Genomic DNA, 17,542 nt, shown 5'->3' on the forward strand with positions numbered 1-17,542 from the left:
CGCTGCGAGAAAAGATGGTGTCGTTTCTCGGTGTCATAAACAAGAAAAACACAAAGATCCAGCGTGCATAGTGCTTTGGACTTCTACAGGCATACACGGCCAGAGCCGAGTCGGCTGTAAGACAAACGATTTGCTAACTGTGGAAGTCGGCGCATGCTGAGTAAGCCGTTCTGAACACATTTCCGGGAAGCGTCCCCCTGACAAGCATGCTTTGCTTCACGCTTAACCTTTATGCGGCAAAGCCGAACATCGCACTCTTTGTGGTGGATCACAGGGGATGACAAAGGCAAGCCACGGCGACAAACTATGAATCATGCAACCTGCTCTTTGCGCGTGCTTCTGTGCATGCGTGCGTGTGTGCGCGTTGCGTGCATGCGTGTGTGTATGCGATGCCTGCGGGGTAACGTGTTTCTTTGTCGTCTGCTGTTTTGTTGCGGCATCTTACAGGCAGCGCACAGGTCGTAACCTTTGCTGCCCATTCTGATCCGCGCGAAATGAGTTAGCAGGCGGGAAAAAAACTTTAAAGAATACGAACTCGGCAATGCGTGAGCAAATACGAAAGTGCGGAGACCTCAGTGGGCCGCAGTACAGTTCTTACTGAGTGTCTTGATCACTATCTCCTGGCATACACGAAGCCTTTTAGCTGCGGCTCTTGATAATCAGAAGTGCCCGTTCTAATCGGTTCAATACTATATATGACTATACGCTTTTGGAAGATTAAGCGCACGGTCATGGTCATTAACATCGATTGGCCCGCTTCCTTGCGCTGAGGAAGCTGACTAAAATTATGGGCATCGAACAAGAATACTGCAATAACGATTCAGAGTGACCTGCGCAGCGCTACAGGAGTCATCATCAGCGACCTCGCAGGTAATAGGCTTTCGAAACGGACGAAAGACTCCGCGGGTGGCAGTGAGCAAACTGGTTTTGAGGCTCAGGCTGGTGGCCGAAGCCATTGGTGTCTTAGACTATGGGCCCAGCGCTGTGCATCTAGAACTCGCGTATGACTGCAGATACTTTTAGGCAATGAATGCTAAACTTTTAATTATTTTAGTCAGCGCTGGACTGCATTATGACTTTCAATATATATTATACACTCGTCAATTAACAATTTAATGTTGCGGAGAGAATGGCAGCATTAGTTATCAACACTTATATTCTTATTCAAGAAAATCCATTCATTCATTCAACGCGAAACCACCGGGGTCTAAGACGAAGAAATTCTGCGTGACGTGGCATGACTGTAACACGCCCACGGCTTCCTACGTCCCTGCACTAATTCATCACCATCAGCCTGACTGCTCTCATCGCAGGGTAAAGGCCACCTTCCTAAACTTCCTAATCTCATCTGGCCAGCTAACTTTCTGCCGCCCCGTGTTACGCTTGCCTTTTCTTGAAATCTACTCCGTCTCATAAGCAATTCGAAGGAGAATGATGTCTTTTCCCAGCGACTGACGACACCCTGGCATACGCCATGCTAAGTACGTTCCGTCGATGGACCTCAGGGGGAGCTATATGCACACCAAAGCTGAAGAATGAAAGTAAGAGAAGGCAGTCTTATCCGTAACCTACACCCTTTTCGGATGCCAGGTGATATAATTTGGCTTCGCTTCGCAATAGCGATGTCCTAACAAGTTATAGACGGGGTGTAGTCAAGCTTCAGGTGGCAGACGTTTTCCTTGTTTGCTAGCTTCAACCAACAGCTAAAGCGTCTTGAGACTGTACTCCAGGAAATAAAACTTTTTGGGCCAACACTTGCCTAAAAGAAGTTGCACGCAATTTCTTGGTCATCTGATTAGCGGGGACGGAGTATCAGCTGATGTCCAGAAGAAAGCTGCCTTTATGAGATCTGCGCAGTTTGAAGACCTGCAACCTACGGAAGGTTGGATAGCTGAGCGAGTTGCTGCTAGTTGCACAGCCAAACGAAGGCTTTGGCACAAGAACTGTCCGCAGATTTCTTGCACTGTGCGACATGGGTGGCTTGTCAAGGATTTTTCATGAATGGGGAAGGTTACGTTTCTTGCCGCGGTGATTTTATTTGCAATTTTGTCTGCTTTTCTCCTTGCTACCCTTGTGTTTTCTCGTCTATATTGGACATTGATTTAATTTGACTTATTTCCACAAACAAGGCGATACAAGGTTGTGCGGGAAAATGGGGGGGGGGGGGGGGGGGGGTACTCAGAGGTAGTTTGGCTGGCTCCAAGTTTCATTACAAATGGCTGCAGCAGGCGGAGAGAACACTTTCCAGTAAAAATTAGTCAAAAGAGAAAGAAAACTTTTGAAACAAAACTTAACAGTAGCTAACCAAGTCGTGTGTCTTCATGCGCATTTTTCGCACTGATTGCGTTAATGCAAAAAAAAAAATATTTACCGCATTATCAACCCGCTGATATCACTTCTACTTTGCCCATAATCAATCCAACTACCTCTCGAGACATTTCAACACTAAAGCATCTTATGCACCCAATGTCTCCTTCTTTAGCACGGTTGTCACCCTATTAAGGACACTGCAGCTCGCAACAGCAGGAACAAAAGAAGCACTTCGCATTCACCTTCCTGTGTGCTGATATGGGCTGCATGCTCTCCAGCGCACCAAGGCTTGCACAGTGCTTCCACTGCCAAGAGGTCTGGCAATGGCTCTCCAGTCATTTAAGCGTCCACCTTCGTACGCTGCAGGTGCGAGGTTCGATCGCCAGTGCCACCGGGTACCCACTTGTCTTCCCACGAACACAAGCTATTCCTTGGCCAGCTGTTCATGGCTTCTATGGGCTCTCTCCACTTACACTTTTTCTTTTGCTTTTATTCGCGAAGGGCCTTAAAAAGAGGTGAAATGCTCGGAAACACGGGCCGTTTACTGGACTTCGGGCAGACCAAACCCGCAGGCTATGGCGCCCTTTTGTCCAATCTGTCCTGGCGCCATTCAAGCCCAAGTAGTCATCGTCGGGAGACGTGATTGTCAAGCCTGCAGAGTACAGCCACTCTTTGCATCCTTCAATGCGGTCGAGCAGAGACCAATTTAGGATAATATCTAGTGGGAACAGTCTCTCTCAATGTACAAGGGCTTCGACACAATGGTCCTCAGTCAAAAGAGGATCCTTATCATGGTGGTTCAAGTTGTCTTCGCGGTGTGCCGGTTGTTATTTGTACAACAGGGTGAACTAAGTCTTGCCACTTATGCTGTCTTCGCTCTGAGTTCTTCCAGATATGGGGGAACGCTTCACAGCTCTGCTGCTGAATCAGTAACAGGTGCAAAGAAGCGAAGAAGCTAGCGGAACTGAGCGAAGTCAAGGTTATGCAGAAATTAACTGCAGAGATTGCAAATGCACGTGTCTTTTTGCGGGGTTATGCGATAATGGGCACATGGCCAGGCTGACCAGAGAATTTCTTGAATTGCGCCAAATAATAATGATGATAACAACCAGGAACGATGCTCAAGCGCGTCTTCCATTGCACTATCGCAGAAGAGCCCTGGGCTTCTTGCAGCGGCTTCCAGTCACAGGTTGAGTTGACGAGCTGGGCGCAGTTGCTTTGGTATGTAGCGAATGCATGGTTTTCATGCTTCTGCTGTCGGAGTTGTCGCACTTAGGCGGCAGCCATTGCGCAATAAGCTTTTTAGATAGCGCCGTGTTCGCGTAGTGTCTACTTCTGTGTCTACTTCCCCGCGCTGTTATTTTCAGCGAAAACAAAACGAATACGCTTGCGTACTGCACCGAGCGTATGGCGCCATCGGCGCTGGTGCACGGCCGGGCAGGGTGGCGGGCGGGTCATTGACCTGTCGGGAGCCAGCCCGGGATCCGGGGACGCTGAGCGCCGGGATACCGCGTCGCTAAGAACGATCGATGCCAGACCATGACGTCACAGACGCAACCCTCCCCCTTCCCCACCGACGCGTAGCGCTCGCGCACGCCTTCTTCCCGTAGCCCTGGACTTTTTTTTTTTTTTTTTATCGCCCTTGGTTATAAAAGCAGCGCGGAGCGCTAGTCGTTGCCTTGAACCGCGTTGTACGAGCTGTACTAGTAGTACTCCCAGCGCGCACGCAGGAATACACGCTTTGCTGTTGAGCACGGCTCGCGGTGAAGTACTTTGTTAGGTCTCTTTGTGTCTCGCTTGCTTTGTCTTCGCAGTTTCTCATAAACAGACTAACATGACGAAAAAACACTCTGCGGCTGTGCAATAGATAGCTACGAGTTCGAATCGTTAGCTATACTTTTGCGGCCGTTGGCTAATGAGTGCTTCAGAACAGCGTATATTTGCGGAAGTCGTCTGCTTGCCTTGAAGCTTGAAATGCATAGCCATTGGAGGCTGTGTAGAGATTCTTCATTGTTGACACTGTAGAGTCGGAACATGTGCCCCAAAATTCAAGGAAACAGATGCAGCGATCACGAAAATCACTACTTACTGGGATAAGCGTGGGTGTCCTCGAGAGTTTACGGTAAGAGAGACTACCACGCGACGACTTTTGCTCCAGGGAAATACAGGTTTGCTGCTATTGGTATAAAAAATAGCAAGAAAAGAACACACAAAGGTTGCTCTCAGGGCCGTACAGCCGGCCAAATCTTTAGCTGGCGTGCGTAACGGCCGCGTTTTCCGTGCCCCTGAAGCTTATGACGGCGCAAACTTGTTAAGACATGAAATTTAAGCAGAAGCATACTAAACCCCTGCTTAATATTGAGCTTTCATCAAGTTTGCTTCGTCACAAAGCGCAGGAGCGCCGAAAAAGCGGCCGTCGCGCACGCCAGCTAAAGTTTTGGCCGGCTGTACATTGCCAATGAAAGGAAGACAATGAAAAATGTGGAAAAAAAATGTGAGGCAACTTAGCACATTAGAATACAGAGACAACACAAGAGATCATATATTTACTCGCATGAACTGAGTGCATCATCTTATCACGCGAAAAGTAGTTCGATAAGCTGACCTGTAATTCCTAAATGTTCACCAATACTAGAATTTCATGTATATTGGGGCAAGGCATTTCCTGCGACTGCCCTAAGACAGTCGGGGTTATCTTTTATTTCGTTTTTCTTAACGGATTTCGTTCCCGCGTCCATCGTCCACGATGACGCCACTTCGCATTGCTCAACTGGTGTCGAAGCCCTCGCCCTTTTACACCCACCCCCCCCCCCCTCTTTTCTAACCAACGCACCGTTTGTTCAGACCACAGTTGGTACTCCCACGCCCCGCTCACACCATCCGCCCGCGGCCCTCCGCCATCGACCTGACGGTCGTCGCTCCGAACACAACAGGTGTCTATGGCCTCTGGCGCGTTGCCCCGCGCGCTACTGTCCAGCCGTAGTGGGCTGCCAGCTCCTGTGCTAACACTACTAACTTGCACTGGCTGAAAGCGGTGGAGAAACCAACCTTAATGCGACAGCATTCGAAGCCTCATCAAGAAAAAATTAAGCATAGTTGGCACAGAAAATTTCATTGGCTGGAGGGAAGTGACGTCACCAGACTGGAGCATTCCGATTGGCTGGAGGGCTACGACGTCACCAAAATGGAGGATTCATATTGGCTGGGGGAAGTGACGTCACAAGACCAGATGTGAGGTCACGTCCGGTACGGCATTAACAGCTGCTAATGTTATTGCATTACTAACACATAATGAAATTAGGTGTCCCTGTAAATTTATTTTTCTCTTCTTTAATTAGAATGACGAGCGTATGGTGTTCGTAAGCATGGATAACCACGTGGAGTTAAGGTACGCCTTGTAGATAGCGTATAATTTAATTTATTCGACAGGGGGAAATCCTTCTGACGCTCGTCACAATCCATAGAATTGCGCACTCATTAAGAAAAAGGAATCAAACGAAAAGTCGAGGGGAAGCTCTTAGCTCCATCAGAGGCACTTTCGCCGCACAAGCGACACGTTGGCGGGGAAGTAAGCTTTACAAGAAGCCGAAAATGATGTCATTACAGGCACTGAAAACTCTAGTGGGAGAAGAGAGTGAGAATGAGAGCGAAGAGAGTGTAGGCGGTGGGGGAGAAGGAGACGAGGCGGCTACCAACTCGCCCACCTAAACGTTTAATCACCCATAATAAGCTGGAAATGTTTCCAACTACAGAGAAACCCTGCTGCATTCTTGTAGTAGTGCCCTTTGGGATGTTACAAAAATCATGATTCAGAACCAACTCGCTCAGTTCCAACACTTTGGTATCAATTGACAATTTGTGCCGCGTTTCTTCCCGCTCCCTTATTTGTGTCGTCGTTTTGAATAAGCGGCAAAGGTCAAAAGAAGATTGTCTAGGCGCTCATGCGAGCGATGAAAACGGTTCGCTAGAACACAGAACTTAGCCACTAATGGTCTACCTTAGGTCATTCATTGTGTGTATAAAGTGTCGCATGCCGGAGGTGTGGGGTTCGATCTCCAGGGCCGCCCGGTACCCCCCCGGTGATAAAACGGGCACAAGCTTTCCCCTGCCTGGTGCTCGGCCTCTTTAGGGTGAAATGCTTAGGAAATGGGCCCTTGACCCCACCGTGAGTAAAAACGAAGAAACCTTGCGCCATGGCGCTCTTTGGCCACAGTTGCCCTTGCGCCATAAATATCCATCATCGTCATCATCAAGCGTCGCTCATCATTATCATCATCATCATCATCACGAATTGACGTCGGAGCAATTTGGTCGTATGATGCAAGGCTAGTCCCACCGGTAGCGAGGAACAACTTCAATTCAACCTCGTTGTTCGAGCCGGCTCCAAGCATAGTCCCGGAACCGCGAAACTGACTGTAAAACATTTTATTCGTCGGAAAGAATTTGGTGCTAAGAGGTCGCGTTAAGTGGTCGAGAGTACATAGCCCTCGACGACTTTGTCAGCCAACTCCACCGCCAGAACTTGCGTTCTGGGGTCAGAGCTAGCCAGCACGGTATCCCACCGCTCGAGAGAAGGAGCGGTAACTAGATCACCCGGAGGTGGCTCTATTGTTCAGTCCCACAGGATGTGATCGTAGGTGGCTCGTTGGCCACAGTGTTTAAAGTTTGGGTAGTAAAGATCTGGATAAATGTGCGCGAGGAGTGATGGGGTGCGTATCGATCTCGTCTGTAGACGACGCCACGTAACCTCTTGTTCTTTAGTCAGGCTCTTGCCCGGAGGGGGGAAAAGTCTCCTCTCTAGTTTAAAATGATTGGTGAGATCATGATATGTGATCATGCAGCCCTTCGTGTAATTCAGGGAGCCAGACTCATCCACTGCCCGGTCGACGAAACCTCGGGCTTTATTGCGGGATGTCTCGTTCCCCGGATTCCCCGAATGGGCTGGGACCCATATCAATTCGGAATAATTTGGTGAGAATTTGGTTGCGTTAAGGGTCCTAAGGGAGGTGTTTGTAATTTGCCCTTTTGCGAAATTATTGATACCCATTTTGGAATCGCTGCGGATGATGCTTTCTTGGGTATGCGCTAGGGCGAGGGCCGCCTCTTCTGCCGTTTCTGAGGATTTCGTTTTGATTGTTGCCGAGACGATGTGGTCACCATTCTCGTTCACAGCCACAATTGCAAAGGCATTGGTATGTTTGTATTTTTGTGATCGTACGATCTTCAGCTGTATTTTGAGTTTCAACTTGCGCGCCTTAAAAACAAAGCCTACTACACATTCCTCCGTCAGGAGGAAGATGGCGCCAGTGGTACTAATAACAAGATTTCTGTGCAGCGTTATCCTCAAGCAGTACGCACCAAACTGCAACTGAATAGTAGCGCATTATCCCACATAATTATCTATGACATAGCAAATACAGGATAGTAAACCACAAACCAATAGACATTGGAAGCCTCCCGTCAAGGTCAATTAGCAAGTTAAACTCGTCATTGTTTAAGCAGCCATTGCTACGAAGGAGCGCTACTGCGGAACCCATGCACTGTCCAGAGCGCGTGCGAAAGGTATTTCCACTCCACTTCGTAGTAGAACGCCTATTCGCCACAGAAGCAAAATGCAGTAGGGTCGTTCCACGTTGGCAGGAGAGGCGTTAATTTCTTCACAACATTAGATGTGGGGCTGAAAAATTGAAGTGAATAAGGGCGAACTCAGATAACAGGATAGGAGCGTTCTTTGGAAGCACAAAAATATGCAGGTGAGTTGTCGTTAGCTATGCTGACGCTGGTTTCGTCCACGTTCTGACGTGCCTAGTGTCACGTGGACAGCGATGCGAAGCCAATGAATAACTCGGCTCCTCTGAAAGGCCTAGAACATGAGCGCGCAACTCTTACCGAAGGGCAAGCAGACTTCCCTAATGCCGTATATATATATATATATATATATATGTTAATATATCGACGCAGAAACCTCTCGAGGCTAAATTTGATAACATTGATGCACGTCTCTCACAATTTCAGGAAGCAGGAGCGCCGATCATGACAGCCCTGATAGAAGTGTTCGAACTGCCCACAGAATATTCAACGGCGTCCGGCAACAAACAAATGAGCTGCGGTCGCAGCTCTGCGACCTCTAGGATAAACCTCGGCTATCCTAGATAGGATAGGACGGCTCGGAATCAGCCCCGGAAACGCCTTAGCTCCCGCCTTCGCTCCTTCGGAAAAGGTGGCGCTGCGCGCAGACTTATTCTTAATTTAAGACCCTGGTCCCCTTTCAGAAACGTAATCTTCGTCCAACCTGGGCTACAACGCTGCCAGTGATGGCTCCCAACCCACCGCCTACCATCCGATGGCATACGCTTACTTGCCGTTGTCTGGTGAAGACGATTGCTGATTTAGAAACCTTTTCCAGGATAACTGACTATTTAACTAACTAAAAATTTAAAAGTCAACTGCTTGACTTGAACTAGGCGCCTCCACTGTAATTAGCTTTTTGTAGTTAGCTGTTAGTAATAGTCATGTCCTCCCCACAGCGAGGAGTGTTACGAAGGAAAACAATGCTGAAACCCACTTTTTGGACCAAGAAAGTACAAGAAATACATGATTCAGATACTGAAAGCTTTCCTTGAAAAAGTCACACTTTCGGCTCTTAACTCGGACATCTTTTCGGGCCAGTGTTTAGAACACGGGCTTAAAGATTCCTGAAGTGCTCTTCCGCAGTAGCTCCTGTCACAAGAATGTCGCTTATAGGTAACATATCACTCCGGGCAGTCCTTTCAGTAGATTATCCATAATGCGCTGAAACAACGCAGGTGCTGAGGCGACTCCAAAAGATAGTCTGTGAACAGCAAACAGTCCTTTATGAGTGTTCAACGTGACCAGCTTTTTAGAGCCATCCGACATTTCCGCCTATTGGTAGGCCCTGTTTACATCCAGCTTCGAAAAGTATCGCCCTCCCGCAAGTGCAGCTAGTATCTCATCAAGCCTGTATACGGATACTGCTCTGCGTCTAGAACAGGGTTCAACGTTACCTTAATAATCTCCGCACACATGTATTTTCCCGTCCTTTTTAACGGCCCGTACTATCGGTGTGGCAAACTCACTAGTGGAAACTTCCGTAATCACGCCCATATACTGCAGCTTCTGCAGCTCTTCCTCCCCTACTGAACGAAGTGCGTAAGGCATGTTTCTAGCTCTGAGGAACTTTGGACGTTTTTTGCTAAGAAATATAGTAGCTTGCTCACCTTGTATCTTGCCAAGCGTGTCGTCAAAACTGGTGCTGCATTTGGCTAGGAGTCATTTCAGTCGCTCGTCGTGGCCCTTTTAGCTTGCGCCAGGATGCGAATCGTTGCATAGCTTGTGCAAAGCGCAGATTTGGTCCCAGTCCAAGTGAAAAGTCTCGAGCCACTCGCGTCCTAGTAAGGCCGGTTTGCCGTACTCTATGACGCCGCGCTTCTTTTCAGTCGCAGTCCGTTGGCTCCAGTTTCGAAGGCGGTCAACGTTTCTTCAGCTGTTGCCTTGATATCACGGACGCCGTAGTACCTACGTCTAACTCCATACGCGGAGGTGTATGTACCTTGAATTTCGACGTCGACGGCAACAGGACGCCGGGTTTTCAGAGACAGTATCTGGACGTTGCCCATTCGTCCCTTTGAAGAATGCGTATCCATTTCCATGAACCCGCCGGCGTCAGCTTGGTAGCGTGACAGACACTTTAAACGTGGCCCTTCTTACCAAAGTTCGTGCGCTTATCTGCGATATGCGGACAGGCCCGGGAAAAATGCATGTCAGATCCGCAGCGATAACACTCAAAAGACCGCTTCCTCTTCGTCGCGTCTTCGGTGCTCATTTTGTGAAAGACGTCGGCACTTTCTTTCGCGTGCGCTTTCTGACCACTTTTCTTAGCTTCTTCCAAAGCAAGTGCGCGCTGAACGGCTTTTTGGAATGTCCTCTGCAAATGAGTATCCCTGAATTTCGGTACGCAATAAACCGCAAAGAATCCTGTCGCGAAGCAATTCATCTTTAGTTACAGGCGCGAAAAAAGACATAACACAAGACAGAAAGATGAGCGCTTCGTCCCGTCTTTCTGTCTTGTGTTCTGTCTTTTTTCGCGCCTGTAACCAAAGATGAACAGTTACCAACTTGCCCCGCAAGACGTTCTTTTAAGCGAAGCAATTCGTCCGAAAACATGCGAAATCCACAGGTGTGAGCCAGTTTTCCAAGCTCGACTACATACTCTCCGAGACTTTCATGTTGCAGCTGACATCTATGAAATTTTGCTCGCTCTCCGATCACAGACACTCTCGAGGTCAAGTGACTGCGAAACAATTTTGTTAATTGCTCGAACATCTTTTCCGGCGGCTTATGTGGTGCGGTCGTCGAATTCAAGAGGCTGTAAGACTCCTCCAGTTCTTCCGGAACTTGTTCACCGCAAAAAAAAAAAAAAAAAAAAAACGAAGAAATCAAGCGTTCTTCGCGCGATAGCCAGTCACTCACAGTTTCGTCGAAGGCTTCTACTTAAGCAATCAGACTGGAGGCTGTCATTTCGAAACGCGTCATTTTTTGTCGTTGCTGCGGTTGCTTCCAGCCTCCTCAGAACATTGCTTTGGTGCTTGGTTTGCTCCGCTTCAGCGCTTCTTACCTGCGTCTTGCCTTGCTTCCACCCGTCGTCAACAGTCGCGGTGTTCGTGGGTCGAAAGAAGCGATAAGAAGGCCGCGTAGGACTAAACTGGGCGGCAGCTAGGTTGCTTTCTGCCTGCGCTCATGCAGGTGCTTTCTTTTTGAAGAGATCCTGCTGACGTCACATAGCGCGTCGGCGGCACGTATCACTCTCTGCGGCCCTGGGCATGGTAAAGTCGTGCTGTGCCTCTTCTTTTTTCTTACTCTGGTTACCTCCTGCTACATTAGCTTTGGATACGGCACTCCTACGAAAACAAAGCTCTCGGTACAAATACTGGAGTAGTACTGAAAACGCCCCCTAACATGATCCTCACGACATCCTCAGTATGCGCAAAGGACGGGCAAATGGATCCCATTTGGACTGCTTGAGCAACAGTTAGGGACAACCTGAGGGCGTCCGACCATCCTGATGTGGTAATCCTGAGGTCATACTTAGGAAGTCTTTGCTTTTTGTGGGGTGGGTCGTTTTTGTTGCTTGTCTCGAGGTCCGCGCGCACTGCAAACTAATGACTCCTTTACAACACTCTCGGCTATTCTGCACAGGTGAAACCCATTCGCCATCCCGGCCCGTTCTGTTTCTGGGCAAAAATAGGTGTTGTGCTGGATATTTCTGCAGCCAGACCGACGCCGCGTGCCCTTCCTGAGTTCTTCCGTTATGTGTTACAGACTGCGTGTCTCAGACTGAGCTCCAGAGGTGGCTGAGCGCAGAGCTTTGCCAAATCACTGCTTGTCAGGTGTAGTACCCCTGCCGCGCGTTGCAGTCGCCGTGGTGGAAGAATCGCATCCGTGGCAACTTGCCGCCCGCCAGGTGTATGCAGGGCACAGCGCTTGAAGCAGAAGTCCACAACGTTACACCCAAGCAATTATCAGGGGCTACGCAGCTTTGTAAAGGGGTCTTTGATATGCACGGAAGCTGACTTTTGGCGTTTTGAAAAGCGTCTATTGAATCTCCTTCCTTTGGCTGCCACCATGTGGCGTATGGTTTTTCCCATGGCATTATCTACAAAATTCCTTGCGCCGACTGCGAAGCAAGCTATACTCCGTTTCATACATAGCAGGCAACGCTGCCATAGCTAACGCACCTGTTCGCGCAGGCTAAGTCCGCACGCAAAAAGTAGTTCGCCATACAACCAAAGCGAACACAAAACACATTTCGTAGCAACAAATTTTAAGTGCCTTGACTGGCCCCTCCTGGACTGCGTTTTACCTCTTGCCACATTTTCGTCCTGCGACTCGTCGAGATTTCGAGAAGCAAAAAGTACACGTGGCGGTATGATACGCTGTTGGTAGGGCGAATCGCTTCTACTAAATCCGCGTCCAAAAAGTAGTTCACTCTCCGCGAAAATTATGGCCAGAAAGCCCGAACACTGAGCGCCTCACAGCTTCGACCGTGATTTTCAATGCTACCACATCTTTTTATACCGCTCTTTGTATTCGTCCAAACAGTGACCGGAGTTTCGAGATGAACGAATGATACGTGGCGGAGTAATATGGTTTCGCGGACGCACTACTTCAGCAACCTCCGCAACTTTGCCTGCTATGTATTAAACAGAGTATACATCGGCGAAACCAAAAATCTAAAAGAAAGAATTCGGCAACATCAAAACGACATCCGCAACTTCGCAAGAGAGCGCAATCCTGTAGCCGGACGTTCCGAAGACCCAGACCGCAGAATCAACTTCGACGAAACCAGCATCCTCGGAACCGAAACGAATTACCAAAAAAGGATCTTACTCGGATCCTGGCACATCAAAACTACCCTGAACAACATCAACCGCACAAAAGGAAATCGGCCTGCACAGGGACTTTGCTCTGCAGCTCAAAGAAGAAAAGTCGCCATTGACCGCCTCCCCACAGTCCAGCAACGTGACTGGCAGCCTTAACCCCCATCCCACTCCCCCGCGCCTCATCAGGCGCTCGGAATCAGGCGCCTCGGGGGCTGATTCCGAGCAATCTGATCTCCGACGACTTCGGGTCTTTACTACAGACCGTGCGCAGACAGGTTGTACCCTGGCGAGGAAGACAGCGGGAAATCAGTAGTGGGAGGAATAACGACGACGAGAAATTTCCCGAAGTGGTATCTTCATTCTTGAGACATTACAAGGTAGCGGTACGGACGCGAGACCGGAGCTAAGCTCTGCTGCGCCCCGTTGTCGTCGGCTGGTTGAGGCCGCCGCGGCTGCTACTGGTACTTCATTCCTTACCACTCTCTAGAGTGCGCTACTCTCGATGCGCTAGTGTGGAAGCCCCTTCTGTAACGGTGGCTTGCGGATGGAGCCAATTCGAAAAAGGTCAGAGTACTCTACATTCCGGGAACCCGCGTAACAAAGGTAGATGAGGCAGAGGAAAGACGCAGCGCTGTTTACAGTGTAGTACGTGGTGCTTGAGGGAAGCCAAGCACTACTTTTTGAAAATAGGCTTTTTGAAATACAAAGCGGGGCATTGCAACGTAGTAATACTAGTTTTGACGGAAATCGTAAAACAGGTGAATGATGTGAACCAGTATGCTGGTGTACTACATGTATTTGCTGACAAGGGCTTGGCAAAAACAGATTTTGTAAAATCAGGTCAGTAGTAGGTTTTTACTAAAACACTTAAACAATCCGAACATTAACGACCTTTTTCGACTAAAGCTCTGGTGATGTCAGCTTTTTAAATGAAGGATGGGCCTTGAATTGTGCGTTCCCTGTGAATGTAGTACATTTAATTTTGTTCGGTACTGCATGGCAATTTTCTTACATCTGTTCAAGAATGCATCGAAAAAAAAAACGCCTCTCTGGCCTCTTCCGGCGTATCAGTGGTCCGTGGATAGCTTCATGTCATTGCTCGAGTTCTATCTTCAGACAACGTGTTTCATTTGAAGAGAACCGTTAGGTTTGAATACATGATTTTGCGTCGGTTCTTGTATTGCTCTGTATTTCTGGCCGACTAATAATTCAATCTATTTAAGAAAGCCTGTTAGCGAGCCGGTTAAATAACTAAAATGGCGCATTGGGGATGCAGAGGTGAGCAGTGGGGCTCAGTCGATGATCCATCTGGCGGCGGAGGTCGCGGTGATGGTTGCAAGACAGACCGGAGAAGAATCTGCTGGGGTGTGATCCTGGCTTGAAAAATAGAGGAAAAATGTGTATATATGCTAGGAAATGGAGCTGGACAAGTCGAGAGAGCGTGGGCATGATGCAGCCTCGGCTATGGCAAGACAACTGCGCCTGACTCTGAGTAACCCAGGACAGCAGCCTTCAGGTCGTTGTACGGTGTGTAGATGGAAGGTCGTAAGGATAGGACTGGCAAGAGTTCGAGCGTAAGCGCTCCAAACAGCACGCCGTGCTTGAAGAGTCGGAGGGTGATGCCATTGAGGGACAAGGACGCCTCCAGCTGACTTAACCACGTGCTGACGCCACTTAGGTGGAACGAGGAAAGCTGCAGGTGCATCTGCCTCGGCCAGGTTGGCATCGCTGCAGTGTGCGGCCGAGGATGGGCGCCATCCTCCAGTAAAGCCACCGGTGCGTGTTGTCAGGACATTGCCATTATGATGAAGGTCACGCAAGCCGGAGGAATCTACGGCAGTGGTTTGTGAAGCCGGGCTCGAGATGCCTACATGTGAGCAGCCGAGCTTCGACAAATACTGTCGGAGTTAAAGCGGGAAGAACCATCCCCCGACATTTTAGGTTCCGATTGAATGAGTGATAAACTTTATTGACTGAAAGGGAGGTTAGGGTTAGTGGGTTAGGAAGAGGATAGTGAGGGAGTAGTGATTGGCACTTCTTCCAGGAGTCCGTTGGCCTCAGCTGCGGCTCTGGCTGACGCTGCGGGCCCGAGTCGGCTAGAAGGTCCCCCCACTGCTCAAGGCAAGGGCTATGTATTTTAGGAATCCTGGGGCTAGACCTGCATCCCCATGCTGTGTGGTATAACGCAGCGGTTTCACTGCACCAGACACATTCGCTGTTCTATCGCATGGGTCATATCTTGTGGAATAGTGCTCTGTTTGGGAACGCGTTGGTTTGTAGGCGCATGGCCTCCACTCGGCTTAGGCTGTCGTGTTACCGGGATTGCGTAGTTCCTACGCCCCCGTATGCTCCTGTTTCCCCGTATGTTTCTGGTGTTGTAAAAGGCTCTATCGGTGCTCCCCCCACGGGATAGTCAAACCTCGGTCGGACGACAGAGTCTACTCTAGTTCTGCCCTCTACCCCAGCGCCAGAGATCCAAACGATCGTGTGTTGCCCTACCGGTGTCTTCTCCTGTTTTGCTATGAGGCTAACCCTCTTGTTTTGGAAGACGTTGAGACCTAGTCCTTGTGTCTGATGATTATAGCAGTCCGACGCAAAACCGCTTCACAATTTTTGGAACTCTGCACAGTGTATGGCTAGATCGTTTCTGCGTAACTTGCTCTCTATATATTTGGTTGCTCACGGAGGTGATCGTTGATGCAGCGCCCCGTATTACCGACGCTGAGCGACGCTGAATAATTCATCCCGGTTTTGTGGCTTTTCTAGCTATTTTTGCTCGCAATATTTCCTTTATATGCTACCTCACATATGTTGCAATAAATCATTTGGCTGCTAGTAAGCGCAAGTTTGTGTCTTTTTCCCAGTCCAGTCGCCAGCGCTGTTACATCCTCTCTGTCAGAGATACTGATGCGTTCACAAGGAAACATGAAAAAAAAAAAATGGCCAACCATAACTTCGAAAAACAACTGCAGGTGAAATTACGGACGCATATACTCCAACAAACTGAGGATCAAGCAAGCCGCACCAGCTCATTCTCAACCATGTTTATTTGCATTATGCTAATTTGAAAGATAGGTTTAGGTTTTATGGGGTTTAACGTCCCAAAGCGACTAAGGCTATGAGAGACGCCGTAGCTCCATGGAGGGCTCCGGAAATTTCGACCACCTGGGGTTCTTTAACGTGCACTGACATCGCACAGTACACGGGCATCGAATTTCTCCTCCAAAGAAATTCAGCCGCCGCGGCCGGGATCGAACCCGCGTCTTTCGGGGCAGCCGAGCACCATAGCCACTGAGCCATAGTGAAAAGCAACGAAATAGTAATCAATTATAATTAATCGTTCAGATACTTTTAATGGTCCGTAACTGACCGGTGAAATCAGTTACATTTCAAATTATGGAATTGTAATTGCAATCGGTGGCTTATTCCGTATTATGTGCGCGACTGATTTCATACAAACAGCCAACCTTTAGTGCACATTGATGTTAACCACCAAGGCCAACAATCCATTACTACAGTAAAAACGCAACAGCCTAAACCGCCGAGAAAGTGAGGCACGCAACCCCTCCACGGACAGGAATGACGCCAGAAAATTTGTAGCGGGTGAGAAAATTGGTAAAATGGTTTTTGAAGAAAGGAAATGGTGCAGTATCTGTCACGTATCTCGGTGGAGACCTGAACCGCGCCGTAAGGGAAGGGAGGAAGGTGGGAGTGAAAGAAGAGAGACAGAGAGAGAAAGAGGTGCCGTAGTGGAGTTCTCCGGTATAATTTCGACCACCTGGGGATCTTTAACGTGCAGTGACAACGCACAGCATACGGGCGCCTTTTGCGTTTCGCCTCCATCGGAACGCGGCCGCCGGGGTCGGTTTCGAACCCGGGTACTCCGGCTCAGTAGACGGCCTTTCCACTAGAGTTCCTGTATATGCTATACAGGAACTCTACTTTCCCCAAAATTGCAGCGCCGCGCCATCCCCTAGCGGATCCGCGCAAAGCATGATGGGAGAAAGGAGCGATCGCCTCCCGCGTCAGCTGCTGTCAAGACGCGTGTTGCTGTGTTGTGCCGCCGTGTTCAGGCGTTGTGCGTCTTCTCCTGCGCGTTGTTTGTTGCCTCTTAGCAAAATGTTGCAGCGCACTGCTGTGGTAGTTATCTGCTAGTCTTTCTGCAATTCTGTGGGGACTTTTTTAGACATTCGACATGTCTGCAAAGGAGAATCGCGGTGGCGGTCAAACGTGCTTCGTGCCCGCTGTAATAACAACACGAGAAAGGACATCAACATTTCATACCACGTATTCCCCACAGACAAGAAGCTGAAGCTAGAATGGGTGCGCAGGATAAATCGGGAAGCTTCGCAAGGGCGATTTACACTGTGGAAGCCTTCGAAACACCACAAAATATGTGGTGCGCGTTTCAACATTAGCGGGCGCAAGGGATACATGGATCGTCTCCCCACGATCTTTCCACACCGAGTGTATGCGGAACGGACGCCTGCTGTGATTACGGGTATGACTATCGCTTCGAGAGAAGGCGGTTGTCTGCTGCTAATGCTTGCCCAATTTTCCCTTTTCATCGTACATAACATGCATATGAGCGCGATCTTATGCAACATCCCATCACACGCCCATGCGGTGGCTGAAGCGTTGGCGGCGAAAAACACTTCGCCCTCCTCTCGCGCGGACACTTATTCGCGTCGGAAAGGGCATACTATTGCATTCCGAAAAAATGTCAGCGACGTTGCACGCATATGCAGTTGCTGCTAAAGTTGAAACAACACGAGAACGACCGATCAGTGCAAGACCAAGCTGTCTGATGACTTGTCAACAGCAGCAGCAAA

This window comes from Amblyomma mixtum, chromosome 7 (genome assembly GCF_055824585.1).
Source record: "Amblyomma mixtum isolate Tamu chromosome 7, ASM5582458v1, whole genome shotgun sequence".
In the NCBI taxonomy this organism is placed as follows: Eukaryota; Metazoa; Arthropoda; class Arachnida; order Ixodida; family Ixodidae; genus Amblyomma; species Amblyomma mixtum.